This window comes from Oncorhynchus mykiss, chromosome 11 (assembly GCF_057628025.1).
Source record: "Oncorhynchus mykiss isolate SJ-2025 chromosome 11, ASM5762802v1, whole genome shotgun sequence".
In the NCBI taxonomy this organism is placed as follows: domain Eukaryota; kingdom Metazoa; phylum Chordata; class Actinopteri; order Salmoniformes; family Salmonidae; genus Oncorhynchus; species Oncorhynchus mykiss.
Genome location: NC_143032.1, coordinates 15,122,191 through 15,135,972, shown reverse-complemented (window position 1 = coordinate 15,135,972; position 13,782 = coordinate 15,122,191). Strand labels below are relative to the sequence as shown.

The following is a 13,782-nucleotide window of genomic DNA, read 5'->3' as shown; positions in this document are numbered from 1 at the left end:
CGGAGCCTCAATTCGGTAACCTGCAGAATTAGCCATCGGGGTCAGGTGTGACTTTTCTTTACTCTACAAAAGCACAAAATGAAGCCAATAGTAAACATTCACTGTCTGATGTTACCTCCAACATCCTAATCTAAATGCAGAGCCTCTCCTTCCCCTTCCTGGGTGTGTTACAGCAGTAACAGTGTCTCCAGGTCCCCCCTCTGTGACAATTTGTCCACATCAGAGAGCTGTCAGCCTTAACAAGGTTTGACTGGTGACACACAGCTCGGAAGGGAGAGGCCAGGCACGGCGTGTGCTAGCCTAGCACTGGGTGCCTGCTTAGGTCCCTGCCTGCCTGGCTGGCTGGCTACCCTGGGGCTAGAGAAAATGCCATGCGAGAGGAGAGAACACCACTATGAGAAGAGAGAACACCACTGTGAGACCACTGGACAAAAGGACTGGACACCTGGACAAAAGGAACACCTATGTGAGAATGCTATTCATTGACTACAGCTCAGCGTTCAACACCATAGTGCCCTCAAAGCTCATCAATAAGCTAAGGACCCTGCGACTAAACACCTCCCTCTACATCTGGATCCTGGACTTCCTGACGGGCCGCCCCCAGGTGGTAAGGGTAGGTAACACCACATCTCCCGATCCTCAACACAGGGGCCCCTCAGGGGTGCGTGCTCAGTCCTCTCCTGTACTCCCTGTTCACTCATGACTGCATGGCCAGGCACAACTCCAACACCATCATTCATTTTGCCAATGACACAACAGTGGTAAGTCTGATCATCGACAATGATGAGACAGCCTATAGGGAGGAGGTCAGAGACCCGGCCGTGTGGTGCCAGGACAACAACCTCTCCCTCAACGTGATCAAGACAAAGGAGATGATTTTGGACTACAGGAAAAAGAGGACCGAGCATCCCCCCGTTCTCATCGACAGGGCTGTAGTGGAGCAGGTTGAGAGCTTCAAGTTCCTTGGCGTCCACATGACCAACAAACTAACATGGTCCAAGCACACCAAGACAGTCGTGCAGAAGGCATGACAAATCCTATTCCCCCTCAGGAGAATGAAAGATTTGGCATGGGTCCTCAGATCCTCAAAAGTTTCTACAGCTGCACCATCGAGAGCATGGTTGCATCACTGCCTGGTATGGCAACTGCTCGGCCTCTGACCGTATGGCACTACAGAGATTAGTGAGTACGGCCCAGTACATCACTGGGGCAAAGCTTCCTGCCATCCAGGACCTCTATACCAGGCGGTGTCAGAGGAAGGCCCTAAAAATGGTCAAAGACTCCAGCCACCCTAGTCATAGACTGTTCTCTCTGCTACCGCACGGCAAGTGGTACTGGAGCACCAAGTCTAGGTCCAATACAGCCTCTACCCCCAAGCCATAGGACTCATGAAAATCTAATCAAATGGCTACCCAGACTATTTGCATTGCCCCCCCCCCCCCCCCTTTACACTGCTGCTACTCTCTGTTGTTATCCTCTATGCATAGTCACTTTAATAACTCTACCTACATGTACATATTACCTCAATTACCTCGACTAACCTGTGCCCCCGCACATTGACTCTGTACCGGTAATCCATGTGTAATCCCTGTGTAATCCCTGTGTATCCTTGTGTAATCCCTGTGTAATCCCTGTGTAATCCCTGTGTATCCCTGTGTATCCCTGTGTAATCCCTCTATTTTTATTTTTAATTACTTGTTAATTTTATTTATTTTTCTAATTCGTTTTTTTATAGATTTGTTTATAACTGCATTATTGGTTAAGAGCTTGTAAGTAAGCATTTCACTGTAAGGTCTACCTGTTGTATTTGGCGCATGTGACTAATACATTTTATTTTATTTGAGAGGAGAGAACACCACTGTGAGAGGAAACAACACCACTGTGAGAGGAGACAACACCACTGTGAGAGGGGACAACACCACTGTGAGAGGAGACAACACCACTGTGAGAGGCGAGAACACCCCTGTGAGAGGAGACAACACCACTGTGAGAGGAGACAACACCACTGTGAGAGGAGAGAACACCACTGTGAGAGGAGAGAACATCACTGTGAGAGGAGAGAACACCATTAGGAGAGGAGACAACACCACTGTGAGAGGAGAGAACACCACTGTGAGAGGAGAACACCACTGTGAGAGGAGACAACACCCCTGTGAGAGGAAAGAACACCACTGTGAGAGGAGAGAACACCACTGTGAGAGGAGAGAACACCACTGTGAGAGGAGACAACACCCCTGTGAGAGGAAAGAACACCACTGTGAGAGGAGAGAACACCACTGTGAGAGGAGAGAACACCACTGTGAGAGGAGAGAACACCACTGTGAGAGGAGACAACACCACTGTGAGAGGAGAGAACACCACTGTGAGAGGAGAGAACACCACTGTGAGAGGAGATAACACCACTGTGAGAGGAGAGAACGCCACTGTGAGAGGAGAGAACACCACTGTGAGAGGAGAGAACACCCCTGTGAGAGGAGACAACACCACTGTGAGAGGAGAGAACACCACTGTGAGAGGAGAGAACACCACTGTGAGAGGAGAGAACACCACTGTGAGAGGAGAGAACGCCACTGTGAGAGGAGAGAACACCACTGTGAGAGGAGAGAACACCAATGTGAGAGGAGAGAACACCACTGTGAGAGGAGAGAACACCATTAGGAGAGGAGAGAACACCAGTGTGAGAGGAGACAACACCAATGTGAGAGGAGAGAACACCACTGTGAGAGGAGAGAACACCACTGTGAGAGGAGAGAACACCAGTGTGAGAGGAGACAACACCACTGTGAGAGGAGAGAACGCCACTGTGAGAGGAGAGAACACCACTGTGAGAGGAGAGAACACCACTGTGAGAGGAGAGAACGCCACTGTGAGAGGAGAGAACACCACTGTGAGAGGAGAGAACACCAATGTGAGAGGAGAGAACACCACTGTGAGAGGAGAGAACACCATTAGGAGAGGAGAGAACACCAGTGTGAGAGGAGACAACACCAATGTGAGAGGAGAGAACACCAATGTGAGAGGAGAGAACACCACTGTGAGAGGAGAGAACACCATTAGGAGAGGAGAGAACACCAGTGTGAGAGGAGACAACACCAATGTGAGAGGAGAGAACACCAATGTGAGAAGAGAGAACACCACTGTGAGAGGAGAGAACACCAGTGTGAGAGGAGACAACACCACTGTGAGAGGAGAGAACACCACTGCTTCCTGCTAAACCAGACTATACTCGGCTCAGCATTGCCAGCTAGCAGCACTAGCAGCCATCCGTGTAGCTGTATCAGTGTTGTTATGTGAGAAGGAACATAGCCTAGACTGTAGCTCGTTCTACTGTGTCAGATACTTTTTAAAGGTCTGAAGTATTCAAAAAGATAGTGGGTTAAAACATTGAAATGCTGATTTTTCTTTAGGTAATATATTGTAATCTTAATGGTGTTCTATGATCTGTTTAGCAAAACATTTTATCAATAAGTAAATTGCCTGAAATAATGCATTTAAAAATCAAACCACAGCATATGCTCCTGGTTTGCACACAAAGAAAGTGAAATTCCACATCACTTTTATTCACCACACTTGTCCCGTGACGAGGAGAAAACAACAATGCATTTCACTTCATTAAACTCGTGACAACAATTAAAGCCATTCCTTCTCTGCAATTAGCCTCCAATGAGGCCTCGAGTCGGTGATCAGGAACAACACACTGACACAAAGGAGGGATGGAGAAAGGAGGAGAGAAGAGTTAACAGCTCCCCCTCCTTTCAACCCTTCTACATGATCATCCTGTGCATGTGAAAGAGCCTCACATTTGTATTGAGTCACAGGGATGGGCAGGTGCTGCCGGCTATTGTTTGTCTGAGGAGTTGGTGAGAAGAGTGGAGGGATGTTTTAAGGGAATAGCATTACACATAGCACAGGAATGTGGGGAGTATAAAACATTTACTGATAAAGTTTAATGGGGTTTTTTTTCAAACAAAACAATGTATTACTCAATACAAATGAAAATTAAAAACTCCAATAAAATTGTTTATAAAACATCTATAGATGAAAATAATATGTAATTCAGCTTAGTTCCTGAAACAACCACTGAAACTATAACGCAGAGTGATCATTAAAGTGCTTTGTTGAATAGTGTGTGCGTGTTTCTGTAGGACTGTGAACTGCCACACATGACCTCACACACACAAACCCATCCAGACAGGTTGGTCCTGTTTCCTCAAATCACAGATTGGCTTTTCATTCCGGTCAAGTGCCTCAGCCAGCCAAATTTATGCAACTAGGTCACTGTGATAGCCTATATATGTGGCACAGATCACGGGTCATTGATACAAAATATAAGTGATATCTAATTAGGAGAAAGGACAATCCTAGGGTGTAATTTTCCTAAAAAAAAAAAGGCGACAGACTTGAAGGAGATAAATAAAGTGAGGAGAGCGTGTGTACAGACTGTGCAAGATAAGAATTAAATTACGCTCCAATATGCTGTGTTTACCCGGTGCTGGCCTTTTTTAAATGTGGAAATATGCGGGCAGATTGTGGCGAGGCTGCCAAAGTGTGTAATACTAAGTCTGTGTCCCAGCCTTCTTTGGCCTTCTCTATCTCTCTCCATCCTTCCCATCACTGCCCTGTTTTTCTCCCTGCCCCAGCCTCAGTGACAAATTCATTCTTGTCTGGGCCTTGCTCTGTTTCCACCTGTCTTTCATCTCCAAGTTTATGAGCCTCAGTTCTCCCTTCCTCCCTTCTGTCTCTGAACCAGAACCCCAGTCCTAGACCTATGGCTCCATTGACCTTCCTGTCTCTCGTTATATGTCCTTCTCTGCCCTATCTCTCTGCCCTATCTCTCTCTTCCCCTCGCTCTCCCCTGCCTCAACCCTGCTGGCTCCTCTCCGCTCTCCTCTGAGCCCTCTGGCATTCACCCCTCAGACTCTGGCTCGTGAAAACCTCACCCGCTAAGCTACAGATTGGCCCCAGCACAATGCCCCACATCCTCATTCACCAGCACAAACACCAACACAATACACACCAGCCATCTACCTTTACTTGTTTAGTATGCTCTATCTCAGGGTTCCCCAACTGGCGGCCTGCAGGATGAATTTTATCCACAGTTGATTTTATTTGGTACCCTAACTTTTTTGAACAAACAGATTGTTGGACACAAAGACTGTAGAAACACCAGCAAATCAGCTCCAAGCAAGTCTGTTCCAAAAGATTCCCACACATAATAGAGAGATACTGTACATGTGGTCGATATACAAATGTAAGCAAAGTTTGAAGTGATTATGTTTTCGTTAAATTGTATTTCTGTTTAGGTTTCTTGAGGTCAATTTGCAGTCTAGAAATTATTATTATAATTATGTTCTGGTCCCCTGACCCTCCGCTCAAGAAAAAATCGGCCCGCGGCTGAAACTAGTTGATGATCTCTGGTCTATCTATTGTTATATTTTTTCCTGTCTCTCTCTCATCCCTCTCTTTCTCTCTCTTCCTCTCTCTCTTTCCCTCCTGTCCTCTCTCTCTTCCTCTCTCTCTCTTTCTCTCCCTTCCTATCTCTCTTCCTCTCTCTCTCTCTCCCTCCCGTCCTCTCTCTCTCTCTCTCCCTACCGTCCTCTCTCTCTTCCTCTCTCTCTCTCTCTTTCCCTCTCTCCTTCTCTCTCTTCATCTCTATGGCGACGTCAGGATTGACTGGTGAGGCTGATAATAGCAGCCGTCTCTCCTGCGTGGTGTTGGGTGCTGGCCTGGCCGGTGTGAGTGGGCCGAGTCACAGAGAGCTCACACCGCCATCACACTGCCACCGTCACAGTGCTAAACAAAGGTCCTGCGCTCCATCATTCAAACCCGGGACCACTCCGACAGCTGCCACCGCCACGCTCGCATTGACAAACGGCCAGCAAAACAGATGGTTTGTGCATTCATGACCAGTTTAGTGGAAGCCCAGGAGTCAGCTCCATTCAGGGGGTGGGTTTGTTGTCAGCCACTCCACAATAAAGCTTTTCAGTCTGGTAGGAAATTAGAAATGCATTATAAAATTGTACCTTAATTATTAAGGTTACCCTGGCTCTGTGGAGCAGTGAAGCTCTGGCTTTGTGACACATGACTGATCTGAAAAGATGGGCACCGCCTCATTTTGCCTTTTTCAAACCTGTCGCCAACACATTTACATGTGTTTGTCAGTTGCTCCTCAAATGTGAACGCGCATGGAATTTTCTGAGCCCAATCGGGTCCTTCCAAGTTTACAAAGTTTGATGGAAAGTAAGTCAACATTAAGTTTTCCACCAATATTCACATTTGAATCTCTGAAAAGTTTATACAGCAATAAACTAGATAGCATCGTCATAGGCCTCAGTGCCAATGTCTATTTGTGGAGTTGCCAACTTAACATTGTGAGTTCATTCATGTGCTGTGCTTTTGTCCAGTCTGTCTCTCCCCCGTCAATCAAAATGACACAAATACACATGCACATCTGCAGCATAATCGATAACAGATGAGTGAGTCCCAAGCCCTAAATCTTTCATCACTTTCTCTCTCTCAGTGCCAGATGGAACAACCACAGAGCCCTGGCCATCTGGAGGGGGTACCAGGCAAGACCTCTCCAGGATGGAATGTCTGAGTCCTGGGTATGAGGCCCCTGGAACTCTGGGTCTCTGGAGCCTACATCTGGACTCCTGGTTTTGGGTGTGTCTACAGCTGGGCTTTTAGATATTGACCTGTCACTTGTCTATTTGAGCTGTTTTGGTAGTCAAAAACCAGAAAAGGAATTATATGATTCAAATTTTTTTTTTATCCAAGACTGATTTTGTTTTATGAATGTATCAATAAAGATTTACAATTTACAAATGAATCCAATACTGTATTGTTGTCATAAGGCTATTGGAACCAGTGATGCGTAAGCCATACTGCCTTTCTAAGAATCATCATCAAGTTCTTGGCAACGTCCCCCCGAAAAGTCATCTTCAGTTCTGAGAAAAGCCTTCACATAATAAGTACTATATCATTACAATGTACTGTACAGATGCATTAGCTAGGGTGCCAGGCAAACTGACACTAACTAAACTTATTTAACTCTCCATATTTAAATAGCTGCAACTTGCGTGGCTTCCAGCTCCCTAGAGGAATGTCTAACAATGTGGCGAGGAGCGCCTGAGAGGATGTGAATTAAAGATAAAGCCAACATGGCCACTGGATGTCTGTCTCTGCTCTACAACCATCTGGACGTACAATATTACCTCCTGTCTGCTCAAGTTTTCATGCTAATTCTGGTCAGGGTTCTGACAGCTCTATCATGATTAATCCATGCCAAAGTTGGAGCTACTGAATTGACATTGTGAGGGGTGTTTCTAGGATTGGAAGACATACATGGCTTCACCAAAAGCCAGTAGGGGGGTCCGGTGCAAAAATATGAATTTCAACAGCTGAATGTGTGGATTTGGTGACTTTGAGATGAACATTGAGAGATGAGATATTTTTCCCACTGCAGACACTTCCAGTAGTCAATTGGAACACACTATACTCTGGAACACTCTCTACTCTGGAACACTCTCTAAGCTGGAACTCTCTCTATGCTGGAACACTCTACTCTGGAACACTCTCTACTCTGGAACACTCTCTAAGCTGGTACTCTCTCTACTCTGGAACTCCCTCTATTCCGGAACACTTTCTACTCTGGAACACTCTCTACTCTGGAACACTCTCTACTCTGGAACACTCTCTACTCTGGAACACTCTCTACTCTGGAACACTCTCTAAGCTGGAACTCTCTCTACGCTGGCGCACTCTACTCTGGAACACTCTCTACTCTGGAACACTCTCTAAGCTGGAACTCTCTCTACTCTGGAACACTCTCTAAGCTGGAACTCTCTCTACGCTGGCACACTCTACTCTGGAACACTCTCCAAGCTGGAACTCTCTCTACGCTAGCACACTCTACTCTGGAACACTCTCTACGCTGGCACACTCTACTCTGGAACACTCTCTAAGCTGGAACTCTCTCTACGCTGGAACACTCTACTCTGGAACACTCTCTACTCTGGAACACTCTCTAAGCTGGTACTCTCTCTACTCTGGAACTCCCTCTATTCCGGAACACTTTCTACTCTGGAACACTCTCTACTCTGGAACACTCTCTACTCTGGAACACTCTCTACTCTGGAACACTCTCTACTCTGGAACACTCTCTACTCTGGAACACTCTCTAAGCTGGAACTCTCTCTACGCTGGCGCACTCTACTCTGGAACACTCTCTACTCTGGAACACTCTCTAAGCTGGAACTCTCTCTATTCTGGAACACTCTCTAAGCTGGAACTCTCTCTACGCTGGCACACTCTACTCTGGAACACTCTCCAAGCTGGAACTCTCTCTACGCTAGCACACTCTACTCTGGAACACTCTCTACGCTGGCACACTCTACTCTGGAACACTCTCTAAGCTGGAACTCTCTCTACGCTGGCTCACTCTACTCTGGAACACTCTCTACTCTGGAACACTCTCTAAGCTGGAACTCTCTCTACTCTGGAACACTCTCTAAGCTGGAACTCTCTCTACGCTGGCACACTCTACTCTGGAACACTCTCTAAGCTGGAACTCTCTCTACGCTGGCACACTCTACTCTGGAACACTCTCTAAGCTGGAACTCTCTCTACGCTGGCACACTCTACTCTGGAACACTCTCTACTCTGGAACACTCTCTACTCTGGAACACTCTCTAAGCTGGAACTCTCTCTATGCTGGAACACTCTACTCTGGAACACTCTCTACTCTGGAACCCTCTCTACGCTGGCTCACTCTACTCTGGAACACTCTCTACTCTGGAACACTCTCTAAGCTGGAACTCTCTCTACTCTGGAACACTCTCTAAGCTGGAACTCTCTCTAAGCTGGCACACTCTACTCTGGAACACTCTCTAAGCTGGAACTCTCTCTACGCTGGCACACTCTACTCTGGAACACTCTCTAAGCTGGAACTCTCTCTACGCTGGCACACTCTACTCTGGAACACTCTCTACTCTGGAACACTCTCTACTCTGGAACACTCTCTAAGCTGGAACTCTCTCTATGCTGGAACACTCTACTCTGGAACACTCTCTACTCTGGAACCCTCTCTAAGCTGGAACTCTCTCTACTCTGGAACTCCCTCTATTCTGGAACACTTTCTACTCTGGAACACTCTTTACTCTGGAACACTCTCTACTCTTGAACACTCTCTACTCTGGAACACTCTCTACTCTGGAACTCCCTCTATTCTGGAACACTCTCTACTCTGGAACACTCTCTAAGCTGGAACTCTCTCTACTCTGGAACTCCCTCTATTCTGAATTTCTCTATACTCTGGAACACTCTCTACTCTGGAACTCTTTCTACTCTGGAACACTCTACTCTAGAACTCTCTCTACTATGGAACACTCTACTCTGGAACTGTCTCTACTCTGGAACACTACTCTGGAACACTCTCTACTCTTGAACACTCTCTGCTCTGGAACAGTCTCTACTCTGGAACACTCTCCACTCTCTACGCTGGAACAGTTTAACTTGGAACACTCTCTAATCTGGAACACTCAACTCTGGAACTCTCTCTACTCTGGAACTCCCTCTACTCTGGAACCCTCTACTCTTGAACACTCTCTGCTCTGGAACAGTCTACTCTGGAACACTCTCTACTCTGGAACCCTCTCTACGCTGGCTCACTCTACTCTGGAACACTCTCTACTCTGGAACACTCTCTAAGCTGGAACTCTCTCTACTCTGGAACACTCTCTAAGCTGGAACTCTCTCTACGCTGGCACACTCTACTCTGGAACACTCTCTAAGCTGGAACTCTCTCTACGCTGGCACACTCTACTCTGGAACACTCTCTAAGCTGGAACTCTCTCTACGCTGGCACACTCTACTCTGGAACACTCTCTACTCTGGAACACTCTCTACTCTGGAACACTCTCTAAGCTGGAACTCTCTCTATGCTGGAACACTCTACTCTGGAACACTCTCTACTCTGGAACCCTCTCTAAGCTGGAACTCTCTCTACTCTGGAACTCCCTCTATTCTGGAACACTTTCTACTCTGGAACACTCTTTACTCTGGAACACTCTCTACTCTGGAACACTCTCTACTCTGGAACACTCTCTACTCTGGAACACTCTCTACTCTGGAACTCCCTCTATTCTGGAACACTCTCTACTCTGGAACACTCTCTAAGCTGGAACTCTCTCTACTCTGGAACTCCCTCTATTCTGAATTTCTCTATACTCTGGAACACTCTCTACTCTGGAACTCTTTCTACTCTGGAACACTCTACTCTAGAACTCTCTCTACTATGGAACACTCTACTCTGGAACTGTCTCTACTCTGGAACACTACTCTGGAACACTCTCTACTCTTGAACACTCTCTGCTCTGGAACAGTCTCTACTCTGGAACACTCTCCACTCTCTACGCTGGAACAGTTTAACTTGGAACACTCTCTAATCTGGAACACTCAACTCTGGAACTCTCTCTACTCTGGAACTCCCTCTACTCTGGAACCCTCTACTCTTGAACACTCTCTGCTCTGGAACAGTCTACTCTGGAACACTCTCTACTCTGGAACACTCTCCACTCTATGCTGGAACACTCTAATTTGGAACACTCTCTACTCTGGAACACTGTACTCTGGAACTCTCTCTACTCTGGAACAGTCTCTACTCTGGAACTCTCTCTACTCTGGAACTCTCTCTACTCTGGAACACTCTACTCTGGAACACTCTACTCTGGAACACTCTACTCTGGAACACTCTCTACTCTTGAACACTCTCTACTCTGAAAGACTGCTCTGGAACACTCTCTACTCTGGAACACTCTACTCTGGAACAGTCTCTACTCTGGAACACTCTCCAGTCTCTACGCAGGAACACTCTCTGCTCTTGCGTGCGGTAGCAGAGAGAACAGTCAATGACTTGGGTAAATGGTATCTTCAACTATTTTTGGTGCTTTCCTCTGACACCGCCTGGTATATAGGTCCTGGATGAAAGAAAGCTTGGCCCCAGTGATGTACTGGGCTGTACTCACTACCCTCTGTAGCGCCTTGCGGTCAGATGCTGAATGGTTGCCATACCAGGCGGTGATGCAACCGGTCAGGATGCTCTCGAAGGTGCAGCTGTAGAACATTTTGAGGATCTGGGGACCCATTCCAAATATTTTCAATCTCCTGAAGGGGAAAAGGTGTTGTCGAGCCATCTTCACGACTGTCTTGGTATGTTTGGACCATGATAGTTCATTGGTGATGTGGACAACAAGGATCTTGAAATTCTCAACCAGCTCCACTACAGCCCTGTCACTGTTAATGTGGGCCTGTTCGGACCGCCTTTTCCTGTAGGCCACGATCAGCTCCTTTGTCTTGTTCATATTGAGGGAGAGGTTGTTGCCCTGGCACCAGACTGCCATGTTTCTGACCTCCTCCATATAGGCTGTCTCATCATTGCTGATAATCAGGCCTACCACTGTTGTGCCGTCAGCAAACCTAATGATGGTTTTGTAGCAGTGTTTGGCCATGCATTACAGGAGGGGACTAAGCAAGCACCCCTGAATGGCCCCCGTGTTGAAGATCAGCGTGGCAGACGTGTTGTTGCCTACCCTTACCACCTGGGGGCGGCCTGTCAGGAAGTCCAGGATGCAGTTGCAGAGGGAGATGTTTAGTCCCATGGTCCTTAGCTTATTGATGAGATTGTGGGCCCCATGGTGTTGAGCGCTGAGCTGTGGTCAATAAACAGCATTCTCACATAGGTGTTCCTTTTGTCCAGCTGGGAAAGGGCAGTGTGGAGTGCGATTGAGATTACATTATCTGTAGATCTGTTGGGCGGTATGCAAATTGGAGTGTGTCTACGGTATCAGGGATGATGCTGTTGGTGTGAGCCATGACCAGCCTTTCAAAGCACTTCATGGCTACCGAGTGCTATGGGCGGTAGAATAGAATGGTTACCTTGGCTTCTTTGGGCACAGGGACTATGGTGGAATTCTTGAAGCATGTAGGTATTATAGATTCAGTCAGGGAGAAGTTTAAAATGTCAGTGAAGACAATTGCCAGTTGGTCCCCGCATTTGTGAATGTTGACCTGTTTAAATGTCTTGCTCACATCGGCTGTTGAGATCGTTATCACACAGTCGTCCCGAAACAGCTGGTGCTCTCATGCATTCTTCAGTGTTGCTTGTCTCAAATTTAGCTTGCATTTCGCTCAGCTGGTATGCTTGCGTCACTGGGCAGCTCGCGGCGGCGTTTCCCTTTGCAGTCCGTAATAGTTTTTAAGCCCTTCCACATCCGACGAGTGTCAGAGCCAGTGTAGTAGGATTCAGTCTTAATCCTGTATTGACGCTTTGCCTGTTTGATGGTTCATCTGAAGGCATAGCAGGATTTCTTGTAAGCGTACAGATTAGTGTCCCGCTTCTTGAAAGCAGCAGCTCCAGCCTTTAGCTCGATGCAGATGTTGCCTGTAATTCATGGCTTCTGGCTGGGATATATACGTACGGTCATTGTGGGGCTGACGTCGTCAATGCACTTAGTGATGAAGCCGATGACTGAGGTGATATACTCCTCAATGCCATTGGATGAATCCCGGAGCATATTCCAGTCTGTGCTTGCAAAACAGTCATGTGGCATAGCATCCACATCATCTGACCACTTCCGTATTGAGCAAGTCACTGGTACTTCCTGCTTTAGTTTTTGCTTGTAAGCAGAAATCAGGAGGTTAGCATTATGGTCAGATTTGCCAAATGGAGGGGCGAGGGAGAGCTTGTTGTGTATCTGTGTGTGGAGTAAAGGTGGTCTAAAGTTTTTTTCCTCTGGTTGCACATTTGACATGCTGGTAGAAATTAGGTAAAATATATTTAAGTTTGCCTGAATTGAAGTCCCCGGCCACTAGGAGCGCCGCTTCTGGATGAGCATTTCCTTGTTTGCTTATTGTCTTATACAGCTGGTTGAAAGTGGTCTTAGTGCCAGCATCGGTTTGTGGTGGTAAATAGACAGCTACGAAAAATATAGATGAGAAATCTCTTGGTAGATAGTGTGTTCTACAGCTTATCATAATTTACTCTACCTCAGGCGAGCAATACCTCGAGACTTACTTTAATATCAGACACCTCGCACCAGCTGTTATTGACAAATAGACACCCACCCCCACCCCTCGTAGCTGTTCTGTCCTGCCGATGCATGGAAAATCCCGCCAGCTCCTTATTATCTGTGTCGTCGTTTAGTCACCACTCAGTAAAATATAAGATATTCCAGTTTTTAATGTCACGATAGTCTTGATCATACATCATCCATTTTGTTTTCCAATGATTGCACGTTGGCCAATAGAACAGATGGTAGTGGAGGTTTACTCACTCGCCTACGAATTGTCAGAAGGCGGCAACCTCCCCCTTTCCTCCGTCTTTTCTTCAATCAAATGACGGGGATTTGGGCCTGTTCCCGAGAAAGCATTATGTCTGTCGTGTCGGACTCGTTAAAGAAAAAAATCTTTGTCCAGTTTGAGGGGAGTTATCGCTGTTCTGACGTCCGGAAGTTATTTTCAGTCATAAGAGATGGTAAGTTAAAAATAAGTAATAAAATAAGTTACAAATGCGAAAAACTAACAAAATAGCAGAGTTGGTTAGGAGCCTGTAAACCCCCCCCCCCCCCCCCCTACTCTGTAAAACTCTCTACTCTCTACTCTGGAACATGCTCTCCTCTGGAAAACTCTACTCTGGAACTCTCTACGCTGGAACAATCTCTCCTCTGGAAAACTCTACTCTGGAACTCTCTTCGCTGGAACAATCTCTACTCTGGAACTCTCTAC

At 46.7% G+C, this 13,782-nt stretch overlaps 1 long non-coding RNA gene across 5 annotated transcripts in view; it reads right to left on the bottom strand.

Moving 5' to 3' along the window:
• Positions 1–13,782, bottom strand: part of LOC118937318 (uncharacterized) — a 61,540-nt gene that overhangs the window by 4,157 nt on the left and 43,601 nt on the right. The window lies entirely within an intron of this gene.